Below are 15,412 nucleotides of genomic sequence, written 5' to 3'. Positions count from 1 at the left end.
GTGGTTAAATGGAGATATATCTAGTCAAACGTGTGTACATGTGTATGCACCAATCACTGACCCTATCCTCATCTGGAGCAGAAAGGGTGGTTATTCCAGGAATTCAGCTTTGACTATGAGCTTAACTCTTTTGAAGTGGTAAAAGATTAAAATGTATTTAAAAATAAAAATTCTCTAACCAAGTATAGTATTTGTAATTATTTGTTTGTACCAGAAAATCCCTTTAAATTTATTATTTAAAAACAAAACAACAAACAAATAACATTTTGTATATATATCTTTTTAATACCCTCCAAGTACCGGACCCGTTCTCTGAAATTATGAATAAGCTCTAATTTTAAACTATGCATATCCTGACCAGTAAAGCAAAACTGAATTTGCTATTTTAAATCAAACATTAGAGGATATCAGTCAATTTTCTCTGGTCCTGGGATAGAAACAATAATTGTACTAGAGACAGGGAAAAGAAAGTGCTTTACCCACACTGCAGTGCAGGTTCATTAGACAGAGTGGAAGAAGAAAACCATCCTTAAGGGCACAAATAAACACACAGCATACATAGGATTATTTATTGCCGTGTTATATATGCCTAATTGTATAGCTAATGCTGCCCAATTCTACTTTGTTTAGAGATTTTCTTTATATAGTTGTGTAGGAGTAATATTGACATAGCTACTTCAGGCTAATGTTTGTATCCTGCTTTCATTTTAATTACTAAGTGAAGAACAAATAATATATGCAAGTTTTTTCCTGCATGATTGAAAGCTATCCAGTTACTTTCCAGCGCTTATGACTAAATCCTGCATTGTATATTTGATAACATTTCTTTCTTCTTTTTTTTTACCAGGTAACCATCATCATGGGGATTTTGCTTTATGTCTGACATAGAAACAGCCTGCCTAGCGTGTACCATTCTAAATGTCACCAAAAATGTCACTGTATATTTATTACTAGTTTTGCATAACACATTAATATTTTTTTTGCAAATGAATGTAAAATAATTATCTTTTTATGAAAAAATGTAAATCTGTGGTTGTAATGCATTTCACAAATTGTGCAGATTCTATAAAATGAAACATAAAATGTGTTATTTCCTAGGCATTGCCATTCAGAGGGGAAAAAATGTTATTTACACATTTTTTTTCCAATTATTAAATTATATTTTTTAAGAGTTTTAACTCTTTTCCACTTGGAGACTTTTTTAATTGAAAAGTAACTAACTTAACATTCATTTGCCTCACATTCGCACACACTACTTCTATAGGTGTATAATATTTTACATATTTGAAAAATAGGTAAGAACTTATTATCCACAGAATTTAGTACACATACAAAAGTGGTTGTTCAGGAAAAGGAAGAAGGGTTTATTTTCACTTTTATTTCACAATAAATTATTTTATGGTTTAAAGGTGTTTTGTTTTTTTAGACAGATCATGTAAATTCTGTTTAACCAAAATATGTTACTTTATTTTCTCCTTAACGCTATTGCGTCAAATCAGAATGTCTAATACAATTAATTTGTAATCATTGCAGCATATCCTGTAGGGATGGTCAAATGTGCTGAAAGTGTCATTTGTTTGGTGGAAGAAAAAGTCCTGTGGACATTCATTTTGGACAATCGAATGTTAATAAGAATCAAAATCCATTAATATATGGTAATTGAATGTTATTTCTGGTTTTCGAATGTTCATAACTAGATTAAGTATCCTCATTTTGAAAATTTGAATGTAACATTCGATATAACAAGTACTATTCAGAAGATCAATAGTTCATGTGGTAGGGAATTTAGTAAATTGCTACATAATAGATACAAATATATTAATTTGAATGTTTCTATTTCAAATATTACATAATTCAGATATTACATTTAAAGAGAGCATTAGAAATACTATTACATTAAACAAATGTTTAGAATGTTGTACAAACATTGGAAACGAACAAATGTGTTAAGATTCGTTTCATTTTTCTAATGTTTCAAAATATTCGCCCATCACTTATAACCTGTCAACCAATGTATACTTTGCTTTATATGAGTCGTCACATCAAGCTGAATAAACAGAGGCCATGCAAAATATCAATTAAACTATGTTTAAAGTTACACAAAAAATGATATCTAGAAGATACAAACATTGTGTAACTAGGTTGATTTTACTTTAGGGTTAACCAGTCAAGTTTTGAATCTGAAAGTTTAATTGTAGGCAGATCTTCCAGGATAGTGCTGACCTCTGTGTTTGAGGGAGACTAAAATTTAAATATTAACTTTTATTGCCTGACTAAATATTGGCTAGATTACGAGTTTTGCGGTATGAGTGAAAAAGCGTTAAGGCTCTTTTTCACTACCACTGGTATTACGAGTCTTGCAGGTTTAGGTGTACCGCTCACTTTTTTGGCCGTAACGCAACGTAACTACCGCAGCTTTTAAAAAGTTCTTTTTCAATGGGACTTCCTTTGCGCTGGTATTACGAGTCTGCCTGGGAGGCCAAAAAGTGAGCGGTACACCCTATACCGTCAAGATCCATACTGAAAGTCAGTAGTTATGGGTTTTACGCTACAAAGACGTAACATAAAACTTATGCTAAAAAGTACACTAACACCCATAAACTACCTATTAACCCCTAAACCGAGGCCCTCCCGCATGGCAAACACTAAAATAAAATTATTAACCCCTAATCTGCCTACCCTGAACTCGCCGCCACCTACATTATACTTATTAACCCCTAATCTGCCGCCTCCAATGTTGCCACCACCTACATTACAGTTAATAACCCCTAATCTGCTGCCCCTAACATCGCCGCCACCTACCTACTTTTATTAACCCCTAATCTTCCTCCCCCAACGTCGCCGCCACTATACTAAAGTTATTAACCCCTAGCCCTAAGTCTAACCCTATTGGAACAGCCAATAGAATGCAAGTTCAATCCTATTGGCTGATTTTCACCTTTAATTCCGATTGGCTGATAGAATTCTATCAGCCAATCGGAATTCAAGGGACGCCATCTTGGATGACGTCACTTAAAAGAACCTTCATCGAGAAGAGCCATGGAAAGAAGAGTATGCTCCGCGCCGGATGTCTTGAAGATGGAGCCGCTCCGCGCCGGATGGATGAAGATAGAAGATGCCATCTGGATGAAGACTTCTGCCCGTCTGGAGGACCGCTTCTTGCCGCTTGGATGAAGACTTCTCCCGGCTTCATTGAGGATGGATGTCGGGTCTTCAAAAACTGTAAGTGGATCTTCGGGGGTTAGTGTTAGGTTTTTTTAAGGGTTTATTGGGTGGGTTTTATTTTTAGCTTAGGGTTTGGATGGAAAAAAGAGCTAAATGCCATTTTAAGGGCAATACCCATACAAATGCCCTTTTCAGGGCAATGGGGAGCTTAGGTTTTTTTAGTTAAGATTTTATTTGGGGGGTTTTGTTGTGTGGGTGGTGGGTTTTACTGTTGGCGGGGTGTTTGTAATTTTTTTTTTACAGGTAAAAGAGCTGATTTCTTTTAAGGGCCATTGGTAGTTTATTATAAGCTAGGAGTTTTTTTTTTTTTTTATAAAAGCAGTTTTATTGAAAAAGAAAAGGGTATGATACGATTTGTTCAATGCCAAAATTACAGGTATATGTCTTTTCCATAATACATCTTATGTGCTCTTAATATACTGCTATTTTACATGAATATATCTGAACATGAAAACTAATATAACTTATACAAATTATTCAAGTTAGAATACTAATTTCAAATGACATGCTTACAATAATTGGGTGTGCAGCAGTATGGACCCTATGGTTTTAGCAGGTGAGAATGTGACTTCCTGAGGTGAAATGTTGTTTTTAAACACTAAGTCATCCCTGATTGAGTGGGTGTATGGTCTTTGGTCTTTATGTGTTCTTCCCATAGTACCTTCATTTGGGTATAAGTATCTAATCTCTTGTTGACTAGGTAGGTGTATTCTTCGAGGTCTAGAATTTGTTTAAATGAGTGTAGCCATTGTGCTATACTAGGTATATTTCTGCTCTTCCAATTCTTGGCCACCCATTGTTTTATGCAATTACTCCCTATAAAGATTAGATTCCTCTTATCCTTTGGGGTCCTATTTGGGATAATATTGAATAACCAGATTCGTGGATCCGGGGTTAAAGCGATTCCCACCATCCCTGACATCTCTTTTGCTATGTCTTCCCATAATTTTGCTATTGGGGGACATGTCCACCAGATATGTGACATTGTCCCTGGGTGTTCCCCACATCTCCAACAGAGTTCACTACACAAAGGAAATAACTTGCTTATTCTAACAGGTGTGAGATACCACCTCTGGATTATTTTGAGGTTCAGTTCGATTAGTTTGCTAGAGGCGGATATCTTAGTTACTGTTGAGAAAATTTGTTGTCTGTCTCTGTGTGTAAATTCTATTGCTAATTCTTTCTCCCAGCTATCAATGTAGTGAGGAATACCGCATGATGCTTGCAATATGGAGTATGTAAGGGACAGGGTTCTTTTAATGGGAGAGGTTGAGTTGCACAATACCTCAAAGGGGGTTAAGGAGCGTAATAAGTTGTTCCTCTCTTTATGTTTGTAAAGGTATGAATGACATTGTCTTAGGAAATACCAGTTATGAAATATGAGGAGCCCCTCCTCTATCAGTTCTTCACTTGTTCTCAAGTGTTGTTCGTTCCCTAAATGTAACATCATGATGGGTCTCGGATTTTGTGACCTGTTGTGCGACTGTATTAAACCTATTCCTGGCTCAAAGTCTATATTATCTAAAAGAGGAGTTAGTGGGGAGGCTCTGGATGATATGTGTGGGTATTCTACTAATATCCTGTCCCATACTTTAATAGTTTCCAGGATAGGTGCGTTTTGACTGATTTTATTTGACAGTGTTGTGCGTCTCTGCCAGCACAATGTGCTTAGGTGTCTTTGCTCTGTGAGGTCATGCTCTAATCTTACCCACGCTTTGTATTCATAATTCGTGGACCAGTCTACTACTCTTTGCAGAAAGACTGCTTGTCTATATTTAAGATTAGGGACCCCCAGCCCCCCTTCTTTAATACGAACACACATTAATTTTCTGTTTATCCTTGCTTTTTTTTTATCCCAAATGAAGTCAAACATGTTGTTCTGCAGATTAGTCAAAAAGTTTAGGGGTAAGGGGATAGGTAGGGTCTGTAAAAGATATAGGATACGGGGTAGGACATTCATTTTTATAGTATTGATTCTGCCTAACCATGTGATATGTTGGGAACGCCATGATGACATGTCAGCTATCAGTGACTTCTGTAGGGTTTTATAATTAAGCTCAAACATCTCCTGAACGGATGGCGCTAGCATAATCCCCAAATATTTTAGGCTGTTTTTTTGTATACGGAATGTGCAAATATCTTGTGTTTGTTTAACTAGGGCCTTATCACATTGTAATGGGAGTAGTTCTGATTTGTTTTTATTAATTAGGAAATTAGAAGCCACATGGAATTTGTCAAATTCTTCTATCAATCTGGGAACCGATTCTAAGGGGGATGTTAGAAAGAACAAGATATCATCTGCATACAGTAAGGCCTTATGCTCTGTCTCTGCTATGTGGAGGCCTCTTATCCTATTGTTTGATCTTATTTTAGTCGCTAGGATCTCCACTACGCATGCGAACAACAGGGGTGACAGCGGGCAACCCTGTCTGGTCCCATTTGATATATGAAAGGCCCTAGAGAAGATCCCATTCACTCTGACCTTGGCCGTGGGAAGTGTATATAGAGCCATGATTTTTGAAATAAATGTTTCGCATATCCCAAATTTCCCTAGAACTCTGCGTAAGAAAAGCCAACTGACACGGTCAAAGGCTTTCTCCGCGTCAGTGGAGATCACTGCCGTTTGTATTTTCTTGTTTTGCAAATAGTTGATGAGATGTATAGCCCTGACTGTATTATCTTTTGCTTCGCGTGCTTGAATAAAGCCCACTTGATCACTACTGATGATGGATGGTAAAATCATGCCTTGCCTGTTTGCAAGAATTTTTGAGTATATTTTTAGGTCTGAATTCAATAACGAAATTGGCCGAAAGTTCTCAGGTCTATCTGGGGGTTTACCTGGTTTTGGGAGCACTGTTATATAAGCCTCTAGGTTATGTGTCGTGAATGGTGACTTCTCTGTAATGTCATTAAAAAGTGTCAACATCTGGGGGATCAATGTGTTTTTAAATTTTTTGAAATAACCATTGGAGAAGCCATCCGGTCCCGGCGCTTTGTTTGCTGGTAGTTGGGCTATTACGTCTTTTATCTCTTTGTGTGTTATCGGGGCTTTCAAAGTGTTGTTCTGATCTATTGTTAGTTGGGACAAAATTACATCACTCAAGTATTCCTGAATATACCCATTTTGATCTATAGGGTTTTCTATTTCACCCTTCAGATTGTACAATTGTTCGTAATACGCCCTAAAGGATTCTGCTATTTGGTCTGAGGTGTGTACTTCCTTATTTTGTCTATTACGAAGAGTGAGAATGTAGTTCCTATTTATTTTGCGTTTTAATTTCCTTGCTAGGATTGGGCCACATTTGTTGTCTCCCTCAAAGTACTTCTGTCTCAATTTAAGGGCACTAATTTTGCATTCTTTTCCCAACATGGAGTTGATCGAAGTCCTACAGTCAGCTATTTTCTGATGGGTTATAGGGTCTGTGGGAGTCAGTTCCCGTTGTTTCTCTAGTGTCTCCAGTAAAAGTAGTGCATCATTTAGTGTTCTGCTGGCTTGTTTGGCCTGGTATGATTGTAAGCTGATTATTTCTCCCCTTAACACTGATTTGTGTGCTTCCCATATGGATCTAATATCTAGTGTGGGGTTTGTGTTCGTGTTGATGTCAAAGTATTCTTCTAATAACTTTTCTAATTTCTGGAAGTAGACCGGGTCCTCTAGTAGGCTCTCGTCCAGTCTCCATGTGTATTGTTTGCAGGGGATGTGTGGCCAGTTTAGATCGCAACTGACTATTGAATGGTCAGACCATGAATTCGGAAGGATCTTCAGTCGTGTTACCCTGGAAAGGTTTGTGACATCTACCATGAAGAAGTCAATACGTGAGTGTCTATGGTGGGGATTAGAATAGAAGGTATACTCTATCCTGTCAGGGTATGTCACTCTCCAGGCGTCATGTAAGGCAAGGTCTCTCAAGTGTGACTTAACCATGTTGATCACTCGATGTGGTGTGGAGGAGGAGTGATTGGAGTTATCTAGAGTAGGGTTCAGGGTTAGGTTAAAGTCCCCTCCCATTATCACTGCTCCCCTAGCTATCTCTAAGAGTAAATTAGAGAGTCTTTTGAAGAATATATCTTGCTTTATATTAGGGGCATAAACATTCACTAGGGTGACCATTGAGTTATACAATTTACCAATTAGAATGAGGTACCGCCCTGATTTATCTGCATGTTTTTTAATTAGGGTAAAAGGGATACCTCTCTTTATGAGGATACCTACTCCGTTTGTTTTAATGGAATTTGATGCATAATATGAGTTCCCAAATTTAAACGCAAAAGTTTTAGGTTCTCTCCCCTTGAGAAAATGTGTCTCCTGTAAACATATCACGTCACCTTTCTTCTGTTTAAGATCCCTTAATGCTATGTTCCTCTTGTATTGGCTATTAAGTCCCTTGGCATTAGCTGTGAGCAGATGAATGCTATTCACTGTGTTTGCCATCTTAGATAATAGTTATCTCTCCCTCCCAGACTAGGATTATTGTTTTAGGTAAACTAAGTTGAATCGCTTTAGTGTGGGGTGAGTCATTTCTGTGCCATATTGCCATACTAATATACTGTGCGGCTTCTGGGCCGGGTCTATTTTTGGTCCTAAAATCAGTGCCTATGTGTGTGTATCTCCAGCAAGTCACCATGTCAAATCTAGAGTGGTCATTTGAATTAAGTTGAAAACATAAACGATTATATAAACATAAAAGAAAAACAATAACAATAAACAAAAACAATAACAAATAACATTGCTCTTTGGAAGGAACTATCCTTCCGAGCCTAAACAACGTTAGGGAGTGTGTCCAGAGTTGCTCCCTTGTTGACATATTATCATCATTTTTTTACTTTACTTGAGGGGTTAGTGCAAACATACATTTGGAAATAACTTGACAATATAACAGTGTGGGCTATTGTCCTAAGTAAACTTCATACTAGGATCCTTGCAAATAAAAGTCCCGAACCTAGTTCATGTTTGTGCTCCAACATTTTTTTTTTTCTCATTAGACAGTCTGAGTCCAACTGGAGCAAAATTTGAAAGGTGATAAATATGATTCTGGTTTTATAGCATTTAACTAAATCTTACTGAATAGCAAAAGTTCCTATCTCCTAAAAATAAACAAAGTAAACAGGAAAGATCTCACCCAGTGCTGGAGTCGTGTCTGTCTGATGTTAAATCAGGTCTCTGCTTCAGTTTCGGGCACGGCTTCACTACCTGACTCTTTCGTCTTCTGTCTTTTGGACGTAACTTTTGTCCATTTCTGAATGGATTCCTGCACGTTTTGACTGTGTTTGATGTTTCTTCTGTCCTCCAATCTCACATCAGATGGATGTGGTTGACGAAAAGCCAGATTCAATTCTTCTGTCAAGGTGGGTAAATCTTGTTCCGATTTGTAGGTGATTGTGCGCCCTTCGTGTGACACAATTAGGCTAAAGGGGAAGCCCCATCTGTATTTTATTCGATGTTCCTGTAGTACTTTAGTTATGTATCTAACCTCTTTTCTTCTTTGTATTGTGGCGGGACTAAGATCTAGGTAGATCTGAATGTTGTGGTCGACATATTGTATGGTGGGAGTAGAGCGTGCTGCTTGCCAAATTTTTTCTTTCTCTGTGTAGCGTAGGAACCGAATGATTATGTCCCTAGGCGGTGCATTTGGAGGGGGTGGAGGTCTTAGGGCTCTGTGTGCTCTGTCCAGTTCAATGTCAGGTATAGCCTGATCTTTAGCTATGAATTTAAATAGTCCTTGAAGATAGTTATGTATGTCTGGTTGTGCTATTGATTCGGGTATACCCCTTATCCTCAGGTTATTGCGTCGCCCTCTGTTATCTAAATCCTCAATTTTGTCTTGTAGAGATTCCAGCTGCGCTTGATGTACATTAGCCTGTGTTGTTACTTCATCGAATAAGGTGTTCATGGTCTCTTGTGTCTCTTCTACACATTCAATCCTCTGCCCCATCTCGTTTAAATTTCTTTTCATGTTTGCTATATCTGTGGTTATGAGAGCTTTGAGGGCATCAAAATCCGCCTTAGTGGGTAGATTAGCTAGGTCAGCTTTTATCTGGGATGCGCAGGCTTCAGAAATAGCCATGGATAGAGCATTTGGGGCATCTAAACTTATTGAGCCTTGGGATGGAGTTTCTGCTTCAGATTGAGAATTTGCAGCGCTCTGAAAAAAGGTGCACACTGAAGCAGGTAGTTGGTTTTGGCTTTTAGGTGCCTTGTCTCCCTTGTTCTTAGCTTTGGATGTCATCTCTGCTGTACTGTTAGACCAGAGCAAAGTCTAGGGCTATAATGGCAGCGTGTTTGGTATAGGTTTTTGTGCTATTTAGTGTCTTTTGCCTCCACACCCTGTTAGTTAGCTGATATGTCTCCAAACTAATGATCTTCCCGCCAGGCCGTTATAGCAATAAAAGAACTGCCCTTTATTTTCTTAACTTCATGCGTGTGTTTTATTTCCTTGTCTTTGGCATATATAGTTCAGCATTTTAGTAATATGTAGAGTAGGTACCTCTGGTTTTATGTTCGCACGCTGTAGCCATCTGCCTGGATTCAAGTTTATCCTTTCTCATAAGTGTCCCAGTTCACCTGCGGTCTAGGCCCTAATGGCGTCATACAGAATTTACATCTCCTCTCTGTTTGCGGTTAGAGCCGTGTAAAGGAGCGTCTGACTTAGCGACTGTAGTGAGCCACCTAATAACGCTTCAGCCTCTTTTGTAGGCTATTATGTTAGAAAGTCGGGTCTTACCCCTGATATGGTCCCCGAGGCCATGTGTCTCAGCCGGTATCTTGCGATAGCTCTGTTGCGGTTCCCGCTCTGATTTTCACATTGTCCGGTGTATGGGATGAGCACCTCTTAACTGTATTGGGGATCCAAAATTTTTAAATAATACCCTCTATTATGGGCTATCAGGAGCAACTCTGGTGCCGGAGCTTCACACAGCAGCGGCCATTCACCCGCACGGCCAGGCTCCGCCCCCCAGCTAGGAGTTTTTATTTTTATTTTGGGGGGGGCGTTTTTATTTTCATAGGGCTATTAGATTAGGTGTAATTAGTTTAAATATTTGATCATTTCTTTTTTATTTTGTGTAATTTAGTGTTTTTTGTTGTTGTAATTTAGTTAATTGTATTTAATTAATGTAATTAATTTAATTGTAGTGTAAGTTTAGGTGTTAGTGTAACTCAGGTTAGGTTTTATTTTACAGGGAAATGTTTATTTATTGTAACTAGGTAGTTAGTAAATAGTTAATAACTATTTACTAACTAGTCTACCTAGTTAAAATAAATACAAACTTAGCTGTGAAATAAAAGTAAACCCTAAGATAGATACAATGTAACTATTAGTTCTATTGTAGCTAGCTTTGGGTTTATTTTACAGGTAAGTATTTAGTTTTAAAAAGGAATTATTTAGTTATAAATAGTAGGTTTTATTTAGATTTATTTTAATTACGTTAAAGTTAGTGGGGGTTAGGGGTTAATAACTTTAGTATAGTGGCAGCGATGTTGGGGGCGGAAGATTAGGGGTTAATAAATGTAGGTAGGTGGCGGCGATGTTAGAGGTGGCAGATTAGGGGTTAATAAATATGATGTTAGGGGCGGCAGATTAGGGGTTAATAAGTGTAATGTAGGTGTCGGGGCGGAAGATTAGGGGTTAATAAATATAATGTAGATGTCGGCTATGTCGAGGGCGCCAGATTTGGGGTCTTTAGACTCGGGGTTCATGTTAGGGTGTTAGGTGTAAACATACATTTAGTTTTCCCATAGGAATCAATGGGACTGCGTTACGGAGCTTTACGCTCCTTTATTGCAGGTGAAGTATAACTTTTTACACAGAACTTACTCTGCTGAGCTGAGGAGATTGTGAGGTAAAATATCTTCCTTTTTTACATAGAGATGCTCAGGTGATATTTTCCTGTCAGCTTTTTACAGTTATACTGCATCAGTTTCAAGTGATTTAGCATATGAGTATTATGTCCCTTTAAGTATCCCTCCTACTTCCCTCTCACCCAGTAGTTTTTTGCCTCGTCATGGAGAGAGGCATGGGTAGAGGTGTTCTTGATTTCTTCAAGAATTACAGGGATATTAATCCAAACATTAATCACTCAATGGATAGTTCTTGGAAGAGAGGGATATTGGAGGCTACTGGCTGTGCAATGTAAAACTTCTCTCAGGAGTTGTAGTCACAAGCCTGCCACAGGGTCACTGGGATAGTTCCTTTCACCGCCTCTTGTTTGGATATGAAAATGCGCTCCCTCAGTATATCCTCTACAGTTAGTTATAATACTAGATGGGCTTCTACTGGACCTGCATGTTGTGCTCAGGGTAAGATCAGTGGTGGGGCAACAAATGGGTAATTACCTGTCTTTCCCTTTACAGCCCTTGTGATATTAGCAGGAACACTAAGTAATGTTCATAATAGCCACCAGTATGTAATTCTGTACACTCTTATTTCAGGCTGGTCAGATAAGTATGCTTAATATGTATTTGTGTTGGGCAAAATTAATTTTGTGTTTTGTGCTTTCATGTCAAGTGTCTTGTTAGCTTAGTGAGTTAGAGCAGACATAATCAAACTTGTCCCTCTAGAGGTTTTGGAACTACATTCCCCATGATGCTCAGCCAGCTGATATGATGGCTGAGCATCATGGGAAATGTAGTTCGAAAACCTCTGGAGGGTCAAGTTTGAGGATGTCTGAGTTAGAGGACTTGGAAATAGCTTTTGAAGTCACACAAGTTCTGACCTGAGCCTGCTTAAGTCTCATTGTAAAAACATAATAATAATTTTATTATTAAAGTTTTTCTGTTCTATTTGAAGAAAATTGCTTAAAGGGTTTTAAACTGTACAAAATGTTCACATTAAGGATGTTTGCCTCTTTAAGGGTTTCACATGGTATCTCGGTTGCGTGTTGAAGTTTGTGACTTCCGTTTTAGAGCTGAATCAGCTATTCTGATGTGGGAGCTCTAATCCGGCACCGGGGGACCATGTGAGTGTGTATTGTATATGGAGAGAACAGAACGCAGTATGGGCGACACTTTTTAGTCCAATTCTGTAGCGGTTAAACTTTTCCCACCTCAGGAGGTTTTGTGTTTGTTCTTTCCTCTTTTTCTCCTCACTGTGGCGGTCCTTTCCTACTTAGGTTGCACTTCTTTGTGGTGCGATAGTTTCAGGAAGGGGTAAGCTGATTTACACACAGCTCAAGGGGGATATATGAACAAGCCTTCCATACAGAGTTCTTGTTAAAGTGCCTCATAATTTGGCTGTGGCCATAATTTCATTATAGCCGCATTTATTATTACTTTTGAGAACTCCCTAATGCAACATGTCATGCTCATGTCTATCTCAATTTGTAATGCAACTCCCAGCTTATTTTCATTTTTTGAGAATTTTCTGTTTGGATTTATGGACTTAAGTGTATATGTCCTGTTATGCAGCATATTATAAATGTTTTTGCCTAATGTATTTTCTACATTGGTATATTTCTACAGGGCTTACAAGTGTATTATAGCTCTGTATTACCTTATCCTATTATATAAAAGGCCGTGTGTTTGTCCGAAGCTGTCATGCGCAGTAGAGACAGCACAAGGACAAACACACCTGGCCTTTGAGTCCTACTCCCTAGCTGATCTGCGGCAGAATGTGAGTGGGGCGTGGCCGGACGTGAAGGGGGCGTGGCCTGGTGCGGTCGCGAGATATAGAGGGTAGAGAGAAGAGGAGGGGAAAGAGAGGAGAAGGGGAGAGAGAGAGAGGGGGGAGAGAGAGAGCGCAAAAGAGAGGGGGAGAGAGAGAGCGCAAAAGAGAGGGGGAGAGAGAGAGCGCAAAAGAGGGGGAGAGAGTGCAAAAGAGGGGGGAGAGAGAGAGCACAAAAGAGAGGACGGAGAGAGAGGGGAGAGAGAGAGGAAAGGGGGGGAGAGAGAGCTCAAAAGAGAGGGATAGAGAGAGCGCTAAAAAGAGAGGGAGGGAGAGAGAGCACAAAATTGAGGGGGAGAAAGAGCACGCAAAAGAGAGGGGGGAGAGAGAGAGAGCAAAAGAGAGGGGGAGAGAGCACAAAAGAGTGGGGGGAGAGAGCGCAAAAGAGTGGGGGGAGAGAGCGCAAAAGAGTGGGGGGAGAGAGCGCAAAAGAGTGGGGGGAGAGAGAGCGCAAAAGAGAGGGGGAGAGAGAGCACAAAAGAGAGGGGGGAGAGAGAGCGCAAAAGAGGGGGGAGAGAGAGCGAGCAAAAGAAAGGGGGGAGAGAGAGCAAAAGAGATGGGGAGAGAGAGAGCGCAAAAGAGATGGGGGAGAGAGAGAGCACAAAAGAGAGGGGGAGAGAGAGCGCAAAAGAGAGGGGGAGAGAGCGAGCAAAAGAAAGGGGGGAGAGAGAGCAAAAGAGATGGGGAGAGAGAGACTTCAAAAGAGAGGGGGAGAGAGAGAGAGCGTAAAAGAGAGGGGGGAGAGAGAGAGCGCAAAAGAGAGGGGGGAGAGAGCAAAAGAGAGTTGGGAGAAGGAGAGCGCAAAAGAGAGGGGGGAGAGAGAAAGCATAAAAGAGAGGGGAGAGAGAGAGCGCAAAAGAGGGGTGGAGGGAGAGCACAAAAGAGAGGGAGAGAGAGAGCGCAAAAGAAAGGGGGGAGAGAGCGAGCAAAAGAAAGGGGGGAGAGAGAGAGCAAAAGAGATGGGGGAGAGAGAGAGCGCAAAAGAGATGGGGAGAGAGAGAGCAAAAAAGAGAGGGGGAGAGAGAGAGAGCGCAAAAGAGAGGGGGAGAGAGAGAGCGCAAAAGAGAGGGGGGAGAGACAGAGCGCAAAAGAGAGGGGGGAGAGAGCAAAAGAGAGTTGGAAGAAGGAGAGCTCAAAAGAGAGGGGGGAGAGAGAGAGAGCAAAAGAGAGTTGGGAGAAGGAGAGCTCAAAAGAGAGGGGGGAGAGAGAGAGAGCAAAAGAGAGTTGGGAGAAGGAGAGCGTAAAAGAGAGGGGGGAGAGAGCAAAAGAGAGGGGGAGAGAGAGAGCGCAAAAGAGAGGGGGAGAGAGAGAGCGCAAAAGAGAGGGGGAGAGACAGAGCGCAAAAGAGAGGGGGGAGAGAGCAAAAGAGAGTTGGGAGAAGGAGAGCTCAAAAGAGAGGGGGGAGAGAGAGAGAGCAAAAGAGAGTTGGGAGAAGGAGAGCTCAAAAGAGAGGGGGGAGAGAGAGCTCAAAATAGAGGGGGAGAGAGAGAGAGCAAAAGAGAGTTGGGAGAAGGAGAGCGTAAAAGAGAGGGGGGAGAGAGCAAAAGAGAGGGGGGAGAGAGAGCAAAAGAGAGGGCAGAGGGAGAGAGTGCAAGGGGTGGGACCGCTGTACTGCAAAAATGGCCCGTGTGAACGGACTTTAGGACTAGTATCTCAATAATTTATTATGGATCAGACTGGGATTGTCATTACCATCTTAAATCTAAGAAAAAAACCTATTAAGAGAATAGGGAATGTATGCTCTTTCTACACATAAGTTTATATTTTTCCACTTAAAATTTAACTTTTTTATAATTATAGTTAAAAAAGGCAGCAGAAATAGAAGTTGTATCTAGCGTGCCAAAAAAATAGTTAAAAACACAACTCTGTAACTGTGACTTGTATAAAGTACTTCAATGTTGCTGATTTTAGGTTGTTTATCACATATGAGGAGGAGGGGAAAAGTCAATGATATTAGGTAAATGTAAGAGCCTCTATTTAGGAACTGTGTCCTGTATTGACCTATATTAGGGTAGATAAGCCACTTTTTTTTACACTAAATATATTATAAATCCCTTCCCCATCCTTCCCACAATATGTCCCAAATGTTACAACAACAAATATAAATATCAATTAGTAAATAGTCTGAAATTAACAGAGTGTGCAGTTAAAATAAACACGAAGCCCCTGACGCGGTCGCGTTTCACTTGTACGCTTTCTCAGAGGGGGTCCGGCGCCGTTTGACTCAAGCTATTATTGGGTTACTAAACCCCCCTACCGTGCTTCAGATTGGTTCATTGCATGGAATGTAAGCTATTGGTACATTGAGCTGTCAATACAGATCAGTTAATTGAATGAAAACAACTTAACTCTGTGTGTGCCGTATAAGATACAGGGTTGGAGGTTTGTGCACACTTCTACAAAATGTGTTACAAAGGATTTAAATGTAATTGGAATTGGTAGGAAAATGTGTAGATTTTCTGTGTTCTTTCTCGAAAGCCAATAACTAAAAGTCATGACTGCGCATCAGTGTGTTATGGTAAAGGGCA

The 15,412-nt window shown here is 40.0% G+C and overlaps 1 protein-coding gene across 1 annotated transcript in view; it reads left to right on the top strand.

Moving 5' to 3' along the window:
- GNG10 (G protein subunit gamma 10) overlaps positions 1 to 1,408 on the top strand; it is a 185,086-nt gene extending 183,678 nt beyond the window's left edge. The window contains exon 3 of the mRNA XM_053702689.1: positions 848 to 1,408. The gene's annotated coding sequence lies outside the window, so the exon portion shown is untranslated. The remainder of the gene's footprint in view (positions 1 to 847) is intronic.
- The last annotated feature ends 14,004 nt before the right edge of the window (positions 1,409 to 15,412 follow it).

The sequence above is a fragment of the Bombina bombina genome, chromosome 2 (genome assembly GCF_027579735.1).
Source record: "Bombina bombina isolate aBomBom1 chromosome 2, aBomBom1.pri, whole genome shotgun sequence".
Taxonomy (NCBI): Eukaryota; Metazoa; Chordata; class Amphibia; order Anura; family Bombinatoridae; genus Bombina; species Bombina bombina.
Note: the sequence above shows the minus strand (reverse complement) of the source record. Positions and strands in the feature narration are given on the sequence as shown.